This window comes from Artibeus jamaicensis, unplaced genomic scaffold (assembly GCF_021234435.1).
Source record: "Artibeus jamaicensis isolate MK-2021 breed Jamaican fruit bat unplaced genomic scaffold, CSHL_Jam_final scaffold_1964, whole genome shotgun sequence".
NCBI lineage: Eukaryota > Metazoa > Chordata > Mammalia > Chiroptera > Phyllostomidae > Artibeus > Artibeus jamaicensis.
In genome coordinates this window covers 60233332-60244297 of record NW_026522030.1, presented here as the reverse complement: position 1 = coordinate 60244297, position 10966 = coordinate 60233332, and the positions used below count along the sequence as shown (strand labels likewise).

Here is a 10966-nt window from a genome sequence, read left to right as displayed (position 1 = left end):
TTGAAAGTAGAACTGTAAGTAGCAGAGTTAAAACACTTGTTTATATGCATATTATAAAAAGTTCTGTGACTTGTACTTTATTTCATAATAACATATTTGATTCTAAAGTAGTAATGTCTTCAAGGCTACAACTAGAAGTGACTTAATCAACATACAGATGTAGACATAAGGGTATAGGGAAGTCAGAGTTGCACATGGCTCCAGCAGTAAAGTCATCTGAGAAATGTTAGACTTTGTTTCACCTTCTGTGAGTGTTTATCTCTCTGTAACCTCAGTCTTGGCTGACTACCCAGAAAGCCTGAATGCTGCCTAAAGATAAATGTCATGCCCCCAGGAAGAAAGTTAATGAATGTCTAGAGTGTGATAACTGCATGATGTTATCTGTTAATTTAGAAACGCATCCTTCTTTCTGCAGTCTATGTGTGACTACCTACAATATGGTTTTACTATTAACCCCTGTGAAAATGAGACCTTGTCCTGGGAGGGGATAGATTTCTCCCCCAGCCTGCCACCACTGGGAGTCAGCAGCTGCATTGCCAGTGTAAGTTTCCCCTATTAAAGCTGTTATGAGTTTGTATTTCAATTTAATAAAAATTGAATACATGTCAATTCTTCAGAATCAATCCTGAATTTAAACTTGGGGTTTTGCCCCAACAAAGGGAAAGAACAACATATAGTCATAATAGAAAAGGCACTCCTCTTTAATCATCTCACATTTCACACACTATTTCCATGGTTTTGAAGAAGTTTCCAATATTTTAAGAGTGTATAATTTCAACTTTAAGACTCAGTATGATTAAAACTGTGCAAAACCTTTAGAAAGGTCACCACTAGGATTTATTTCAGGGTATTTCCAATCTTTCTCCCTCCAGTACACACACATACACACACATATTCACCTATACTTCTACTACTTTAGAAGGTTAGCTCAGGAATTTACAGCCCCAAATTGGTGGAGCTCAGGGATCTAAGCCCAGGTGATTTCCTTCTTTTAGAATGCATCTAATTTCAATGTGAGTATAAATTAATTATCTTCCCCCTCCAATTGACACAAGCCAATTTGTACTGAGAGGTAAAGATGGCAAGGCAAAGGGGTGATCAATAGCCTGTTATACAGGGGCCACAGGAAATCTGATCCCTGGGGTGCTCAGAAAGCCGAAGAGGGCAAGAAGTTAATGGGGGCAAGATAGCAAATCTACAATATAATTTAATTTGCAAGTTGAAAAACTGTGACTATTTTGCCAAGAAGTCTTTTATCCCATTTTCTTCAATAGCAGAAAATCATGATTATCAGTCTCTTATCCCATTTTAATTAAACATACATACAGAAGAGAAAACTAAAACCCAAAGCAGATTTTATTTTAATCTGACAACTATTTTAGTGGTTTTAATAAAATGAATTATTGTTCCAGAAATGTACTGGCTTTGCATGATAAGAATCAAGTGTTATTTTACTTAAAAATTACTATGTCAGAGCCACATCTAAAAATTAGATCAACCTGAAGTCAACCAAGAATCATTCAAATACTTGGAGTTATATAGCTATGTGTAATGATCACTATTCTTAGTCCCAGAGATGCAAAAATACAGAATAAAATAATTGCCTAAGCCCTCAATGAACTCACAATGTGAAGGGGAAGACAAGTTAAAAAGATTACAAACAGAATACTATATGCATCTCTAAATTAGGAATACTTACAATTCTGTTACCTTTTAATTACAAGAATTAAATGATATAATCTAGATAAATTATTTAGCAAAATTCCTGGCACATCATAATTTAAATAAGTACTAACATCAGATATTTATGACTACTACTCTGATGGTGATAATGATGATGAGACCATTCCAAGAATTTACTGGCACATTGAGGACACACAGTGGATATTGGGAAAGGATTTGTAAAGAAAGCTTTCTAATGAGAGGTATAAATCTTAGCTAAATTTTTTAAAGTGAATAATAAAAATAACTCAATAAGATAAAGAGTTTGGGGGGTGATGGAGATGTCCTAGATAGGAGCTTCAAGGCTTTACCCTCTCCTCTACCTTGAGCAGTTTAGGGTCCCTTCTGTGTCTGAGAGCAGCCCTCGACCAGACAACTGGTATCTGAATCTTTACCAATGTGATGTCCAAGGAAGCCCCAAGATACCTTGCAGGGATGTCAAACTCATTTTCACCAGGGGCCACATCAGCCTGGAGGTTGCCTTCAAAGGGCTGAATGTAATTTTAGGACTGTGTAAATGTAACTACTCCTTAACTAGGAACAAGGAGCTCAGTGCTGCTGCTGAGTAGAAACAGGTTCCAGGTGGATGAAACAAGGTGGATGGCCAGATTCAGCCTGTAGGCCTTGTGTTTGCCACCTGTGCCTTAAGGGACCCTTGTATCTGGACACAGGATCTAATTTAAATGTGTCCCTAGATTTCCATCCTCTTACATTCTGGTGAGGACTCCTTGCATGATCAGTTTAATACTGTCAAAATGACCAATATTAGATTTTGATTGATCTTAGCTAGTCACATAAAATCGATTTTACTGATATTTGAAAAATATGTATCTGTCATTTCCTATTTAAGTACATGTCATTAAATATCTTCAAGTCTTACCTATAGTACATATTGCTTTATTCTACTCTTTCAGAACATACACCTATCAGTATATTGTTAAATAAATTTATATTAATTTACTCAGATATCCTTTATTCTTTATGTATGCCAATAATATAATAAATATTGTGATCCACATATTTGTAAAATGTGTTACGTATAATGGGAGAGACATGGTATTTTCCCTCATACAGCTTGAAAGTTTTAGTAGTCTAGGTCTATAGTAAAATTTTGTTTAAATCCACAAGTGCTAAATAAGAAATTCAACTCTGAAAAAATATATAATAAAGCTTGTCAAATCAACTACTAAGCATTTATAAACTGCTATAAACAATGAGGAATATGCCTCAGAATACATATCCCAGAACAGACTCTATTATACATAATAATTTAAGTGGATTCACAAAGTACTAGGGAAAGACAAGTTTCTACAGATGGTACTGAAATTATCACTGTGGAAATTAAAAATAAGTAAAATTAATATTCATTCTCTCATACATATACTTATATATGTACTAAAAAATAAATTTTAGCTTCATCAGAGCATGCTAGATATTTTTTGTTCATTCTCATCCTCCAAATCCTCTCTCTACCTTTCCCCACTGACTTTGGGCCCCAAGATCTTTATGACATCAATGAATGATGTTCAAAGGCTACCCTTCCACTCTAGCTTCTAGCTGGGTTCAAGTAACGAATGATTATAGCAGATCACAAAATAAAAAGAAAATACAAGGAAGAATTTAATCCTTTGTCCCTCTCTCTGCCATATTACCACAGATTATTTATGCCCTTCCACCAAAGGCATTGCTCCTATCAGCTCAATCTCTTAAATTCCAGTAACTTTTCTCAACACTTACCCCATTATGTCTGGAGCTGGTAACAGGACTCCATTAGTACTAAACTGGGAATGTCACCATCTCTTATTGGCTTTCTTTAATCCTACCCACACCATTTCAATAGTTTACTAATGAAAAGTAGACTCTTCAATTACACTATCTGAGTGAGCTTCTTGCTCCCAATAGTCTGATACAGAGATATAGAGAAGCTTGAGACAGTTCCCCTAGATAGAAAAGGTTTGCAGTTTTATACAAAACTTGTATATAATATCATCCTCACTTTTAAAGAGGCCTACAGTTAATGAAATACTATTTGGACAGCATAGGAATATACATTTATAAAGCATACTCTTCCAAAGGTCCATTAAACTTCATACTCACTTAATGTGAAACCAATGCCTCTATGGTTACTAAAGAAAACTTTGATTTTCACCATTTCATTATTTACATGGTGAGAATCATGGAATGGCAGTGAAGAACTGATTCATCTTTGGTTCAAACAATGAAAAAGAAATCTTCCAGTTCAAGTTCTTCTCTTCCAGATGACCTAACATGTCCTTAAATTAATTATACTTAAGAATGTCTTCATGTCTAAACAAAATCAGTAATGACCTCTCTATTTACATAACAAGTCAAAGTCATAAAAGAAGAAGAGTTTATCTAGATACACTGAAACCAGTCCCAGGTACAAACCTATAATTTATGAACATGCTTGTCAAATTACTATTCAGATTCATAAGTTATTCAACAAATATTTATCAAGTATTCAGCATGTGCCAAGTATTATACCAAGTGTTGCAAATACATAATAATGAAAAATGCTATTCTAACTTCATGGATCTTAAATCCAGAAAAGGAGAAAATATTACAGTAATAATAGTAATACTACATATAAATATTTAAATTATAATAACTGCAATGCAAGACATCTGTAAAACCGTCTGAGTATGAGATCTTGTTTTGATAGGAGGTAAGAAAATATATCTTCTAAAGAATAATTCTTAAATCTAAGACATAATAATGACTAGGAGATCTTTCTGGCAAACTGAGTAACATTTGTGAAGGTCGATAGGTGATAAGATATTTCACATTTTTTTTAAAAATTAAAGAAGTTGAAGCTTAGTGAACAGCAAGGAAGGAGGTCTACAGGTAAAAAGATAGAGTGGCCAAAGTATCTAGGGCTTTTTAGACCATGTTAGAGATGTACTATTGCCTAAAAGTTATTCTAAAAACTTTGAAGATATAAGACAAATCTGAATTTTTAATATTTTAATTATTTATTTAGAGAAAGGGAGGGAGAGAAATGTTGACATGAGAGAGAAAAATCAATTGGTTGCCTCCTGCATGCATCCTGACTAGGGACTGAACGCACAATCCATGCATGTGCCCTGACTGGGAATCAAATTTGTGACCTTTTGCTTTGAGAAAGGGCACTCAATCAACTGACCTATACCTGTCAAACCAAGACATAACTGATTTTAAAACATCACTCTGCTACCAGACTCCAAGAACATTACTAGCTGTAGTAAATAAAATATGGTATTGTTTTAGGAATATGCAAGTAGCCCCCAAAACAAAATAGAATATAGAATAATTCTGACAATTATGGAAATTTAGAAAATGCTAAATATAGAATTTCAAATATAGGGTAAAGGACAGATTGTTGAATAAAGTGTGTTGAAACTATTGACATGACTGGGGAAAAGTTATGATATTACTCTGCATATGCATTTTATAACTTCTGTAAAAAATAAACCTTAAAGGTTCGGTTGATTAATTCCATAGAAAGTAGTTAGTTTCTTGCTCACATAGAGTCTAAAATTTATGTTTTTATTGGTGGATGGCTCTCTTCTAAGTGGTGATTTTTGGATTTAAACATTTTCCAGATAACTTCACTATCTTCAGCACATCTCCTCCAAGGTCATTTTGGAAAAGGATCTCTCTTTGAAGGTTGTTATAGGGCAGGACTCTTAGTAATGGTTATCACTTCTGCTGCCATTCTGTTGGATGCAATTCAGTCATAAAAGCTCACACAGCTAAACAGAAGAGTGGGAAATAGAATCTAACTAAGTAAATGGAAGATGACATAGCTGTAGTGATTGCCCAAAAGTCTCAGCCACAACTTACATCTTACACAAAATTAAAATCTGTAAGTATTAAAAATCTAATATAAAAATACCAAAAGAGATTTTATCTATTTCTCCCATCCCAGCCTCCCCCCGCCCCGTGCTCCCCACCTCCCTCCCATTTCCACCCCCCTTAGTTCTCGTCCCTGTTTCCTTCCTATTTGTTCCTCCAAAGCCCTCCCCTTTTTTCCCCTTAAATTCCCTTCCCTCTCCCCTCTGGTCACTGTCCACTTGTTCTCTATTTCAGTGTCTTTGTTTTTTTTCTGCTTGCTTGTTTTTTTTTGTTGTTTAGCTTCCTGTTAAAGGTGGGATCATATGGTATTTGTCTTTCAACACCTGGCTCATTTCACTCAGCATAATGCTTTCCAGTTCCATCCATGTTGTTGCAAAGGGTAGTAGCTCCTTCTTTCTCTCTGCTGCATAGAATTCCATTGTGTATATGTACCACAATTATTTGATCCATTCATTTACTGATGGGCACCTAGGTTGCTTCCAACTCTTGGCTATTGTAAATTGTGCTGCTATGAACATTGTGGTGCATAGGTTCTTTGAAATTGATGTTTTAGGATTCTTGGGGTATAATCCTAGCAGTGGAATTGCTGGATCAAAAGGCAGGTCAATTTTTATTTTTCTGAGAAAATTCCATACTGTTTTCCAGTATGGAATGGTTGTACCAGTCTGCAATCCCACCAACAGTGAACTAAGGACCCCTTTTCCCCACAACCTCTCCAACATTTGTTGTTTGTTGCTTTGTTTATGATAGCCATCCTGACTGGTGTAAAGTGGTATCTCATTGTGGTTTTAATTTGCATCTCTCTGATAGCTAATGATATTGAGTATCTCTTCATGTGTCTCTGGATCTTCTGTATGTCCTCCTTGGAGAATTGTCTGTTCAAGTCCTTTTCCCATTTTTTAATTGGGTTGGTTGTCTTCTTAGACTGCAGTCATGTAAGTTCTTTATATATTTTGGAGATTAAACCTTTGTCTGAGGTATCAATGGCAAATATATTTTCCAATACAGTTGGTTGTCTTTTTAATTTAATACTGTTTTCTTTAGCCACATAGAAACTTTTAATTTTGATGAGATCCCATTTGTTTATTCTTCCCTTTATATTCCTTGCTCTAGGGGACATATCAGTAAAAATGTTGCTGCATGAAATATCTGAGATTTTCTTGCTGATGTTCTCCTCTAGGACTTCAATAGTGTCACGGCTTATATTTAAGTCTTTTATCCACCTTGAATTTATTTTGGTGTATGGTGTAAGTTGGTGCTCAAGTTTCATTTTTTTGCACATAGCTGACCAGTTCTCCCAACACCATTTGTTGAAGAGGCTATCTTTACTTCATTTTATGTTACTGCCCCCATTGTCCAATATTAATTGACTGTAGAGAGTTGGGTTGATTTCTTGGCTCTCTGTTCTGTTCCATTGGTCTATGTGCCTGTTTTTATACCAGTACCAGGCTGTTTTGATTACAGTGGCCTTGTAATACAGTTTGATATCAGGTATTGTGATCCCTCCTACTTTGTTCTTCTTTCTCAAAATAGCAGCTACTATTTGGGGTCGTTTATGGTTCCATATAAATTTTTGAAGTGTTTGTTCTATGTCTGTGAAATATGCCATTGGCACTTTAATAGGTACTGCATTGAATCTGTAAATGGCTTTGGGTAGTATGGACATTTTGATGATGTTAATTCTTCCAATCCATGAACAAGGTATATGTTTCCATTCGTTTGTGTCTTCCTTGATTTCTTTATTCAGGGCTGTGTAGTTTTCTGCATACAGGTCTTTTACCTCCTTAGTTAGGTTTATCCCCAGATATTTTATTTTTCTTTTTGCTATATCAAATGGATTTTTTCCTTGATTTCTGCTTCTGCTGATTCATTGTTGGTATACAAAAATTCCTTTGATTTCTGGATATTGACTTTGTAACCTGCTGTTTTGCCAAATTCATTAATTAGTTCGAGCAGTTTTTTGGTAGAGTCTATAGGATTTTCCATGTACACTATCATGTCATCTGCAAACAGTGACAGTTGTAAAGGAGGAGTTGCTTCCTCCTTTCCTATTTGGATGCCTTTTATTTCCTTTTCTTGCCTGATCGCTGTGGCTAAAAATCCAATACTATATTGAATAGAAGTGGTGAAAGTGGACATCCTTGTCTTGTTCCTGATCTTAGTGGAAAAGCTTTTAATTTTTGCCCATTGAGTATGATGTTGGCTGTAGGTCTCTCATATATGGCCTTTATTATATTGAGGAATGTGCCCTCTATTCCCACTTTGCTGAGTGTTTTTATCATAAATGGGCGTTATACCTTATCAAAAGCTTTTTCCGTGTCTATTGATATGATCATATGGTTTTTGTCTTTGCTTTTGTTTATGTGATGTATTACATTTACTGATTTGCGAATATTGAACCATCCTTGCATCCCTGGGATGAATCTCACTTGGTCATGGTGTGTGATCTTTTTGATATATTGTTGGATGCGATTTGCCAATATTTTGTTGAGGGTTTTAGTGTCTATGTTCATCAGGGATATTGGCCTGAAGTTTTCTTTCTTTGTTGTGTCTCTATCTGGTTTTGGAATTAGGATGATACTGGCTTCATGAAAAAAATTTGGGAGTTTTCCATCCTTCTGGATTTTTTGGAATAGTCTGTGGAGAATAGGGTTTAGCTCTTCCTTAAATGCTTTGTACAATTCTCCTGTGAAACCATCTGGCCCGGAGCTTTTGTGTGATGGGAGTTTTTTTTATTACTGCTCCAATTTCTTTTTGCTGTTATTGGTGTGTTTAGAAAAAATATGGAATGCTTCACAAATTTGCCTGTCATCCTTGTGCAGGGGCCATGCTAATCTTCTCTGTATCGTTCCAATTTTAGTATATGTGCTGCCAAAGTGAGCACCCAAAAGAGATTTTAAAAGAATATTTTATAGTCGGGATCTGGCAAAGAACTTCTTAGGGCAAGATGTATAAATCAAAAACCACAAAGAAAAAAATAACAGATTTGCCTACATCAGAATTTTAATTTTTCCACAACAAAATATGGATCTGAAAAATAAGTGGGACCCTTAGAAGAAATATCTGCAAAACATATAACAGATAAAAATATAACAGCACACCTGGATAAAGAGAACTTATAAATAATTTTAAAAAATAAACTTTACAAAAAATCAACAAGGAAAATAGAGAAAATTCACTGAACCAAGAAACATGTGAAAAGATATTCAAGGTCAACATTTTAGGGACAACAAAAGCAAAAAAAATTTTAAATGATTTACCATTTTATTTATTCAAGTAGACTAAAACATATCCATAGTTAATAATTAAGTAAATACCACTAAATTCTTGGTGGAAGTATTATAAACTGGTACAGTTTTGAGAAGGGAAATTCTGGACTATATGTCAATATTCAAATTGACTTAATAATTCCACTTCCACAATCTATCCCACAGAAATAGACATGTGCACAAAGATACAGATTAGATAGATGGGAAGCAGGGAGGGAAGGAGAAAAAGAGAAAACAGAACAATAGGAGAATAAATAAGGAGACTATGACAATGGATGTTCAATGCATCATTGTTTGTAATTATATATATATATATCCCATATATGGTAATAGTTAAACAAATTATGACATAGTCATACTAGAATGGTAGGTAACTCTTAAAATAAATAGGATGGACTGGAGTGCATTTACCCGGTAGTGTCTGTAAGTGATGCAAGTTACATAACAATTAAACTAATCTGAGAGACAGAGAGAAAGAGAAAGAACGAAAGAGATAAATGGGGAGGACTGGTAGAGATGTAAATGCACAGGAAAAGCTCTTCAAGAATTAACATCAAACTTGCAGAGAGAGTTATGAATACTGGCTGGGGATAGCCAAGAAACCAAAGACCGTAGAGTGGATATTTGCTTTTTATGTTTTTATATTTTAAATTGTTTCCATTTTTTAAGTGTATGTATTTCTTTGAAGTTAAAATAAAATTACTTAACTGGAAAAATGACAGTAAGGTTGGAGAACTTTCTGGTAAGTGAAATCTGTACAGTTTTCAGAGCACAACCCAATAGTCACAATATTTCTTAATGTCTCTGTTATAGCTACTCCAAACTTCAGATAAGAATTCTAACATTCCTTGACAAATAGGGCCCTTGAATGCCTGCATAACTTCCGACCCATTCCACAAACACCCAATACCAGCATCTTTAGCACAGAAGTACTAAATCAGAGCATTTTACATTGTATTATGATCGTTTCTCAGAACGTCACTAAACTTAGCCATCTAAGTCCACAGTGTTAACTGCAGAGGATAATAATGAGAATTCTTCCTCATTAATAAATTTGTGCTCCTACAGGAATACTAAATCAGAGCACTTTATATTGCATTACAATCATTTCTCAGAACATCACCAAACTTAGTCATCTAAGTTTACTAAAGACAATGTTAATGAGAATTTTCCTGCACAAATGCAACTGAAAACAAAATGCAACTAAAGGGAGTCATCTCTGACTTTCACCCTCTCTTCACCTAATAAGTGTTGTAGGAATGTGAACCATTTCCATAATTTATAGCCTCCTGTGATGTGCAAGGTTATTTTTGAATTTGTTTCTCCTGTAAGAAAAGATTTACTGCCTAAAATTAGATTATGAATATACTTCTAAAGCCACTAATCAAACATAAGTTAAAGCTACTTAAATAGGGGAGAGAAAAGTTTAGAGCTCTAAAATATTAGAAATAGGTCACTGAGAGCTTCAGTAAAACTTCAGAAAAGGTACTGATAAAAAAGATATTCTCATTAAGAAGCTGTAAAGTAATCTTGCTATTATACAGGGAAAAATTGCATATGCAAATGCAGCAAAATATAGTCCATAATGTTATTTAATGAAGCAAAAGTTTGTATCTATGCCATATCTAATGCACTTCTTGAAAAACCTTGGCATATTCACTAATTATAAACCATATATTAAACACTGTTGTTATGGGTATTATTCAGCAATAGAAGATTTAAAGTTGGTTATCTCCTTCACCATAGTTAGCAATGAAATACTGGCACATACATGAGCTGCTTAAATAGGTTGGAAAATAGGAGGGAATATACTAACTAGCCCTTTAATTATGCAAACAGTTTCCATAATTCTGGTACTGATTTCCATGGCTCCCATAGATTTCCTTATAATGGAGCTGTAAATAGTAATCACAATAGCCATAGAACAAAATGCTGTATTTTTAGGTGGCAAAACAGTCTCTAATATTATCTCTTATATTATTTGATAACTTTCTAAAACTTTCCCAAGAGGCTTATTGTTATATTCTTTGGAAGTTATCTTTTTCTTTATTTGCTTGAAAAGCACAAGAATAATTTGTTCAGCCATTTCCAAATTAAAGTACAATGAAGAAAGAAATTTG

The 10966-nt window shown here is 34.5% G+C and overlaps 1 non-coding gene across 1 annotated transcript; it reads right to left on the bottom strand.

Annotated features, from left to right (window-relative positions):
* Window positions 1–8354: 8354 nt before the first annotated feature.
* LOC119045886 (U6 spliceosomal RNA) lies at window positions 8355–8461 on the bottom strand. The gene has a single exon (XR_005081871.2). It is a non-coding gene; the product is annotated as a U6 spliceosomal RNA (small nuclear RNA).
* Window positions 8462–10966: the final 2505 nt, after the last annotated feature.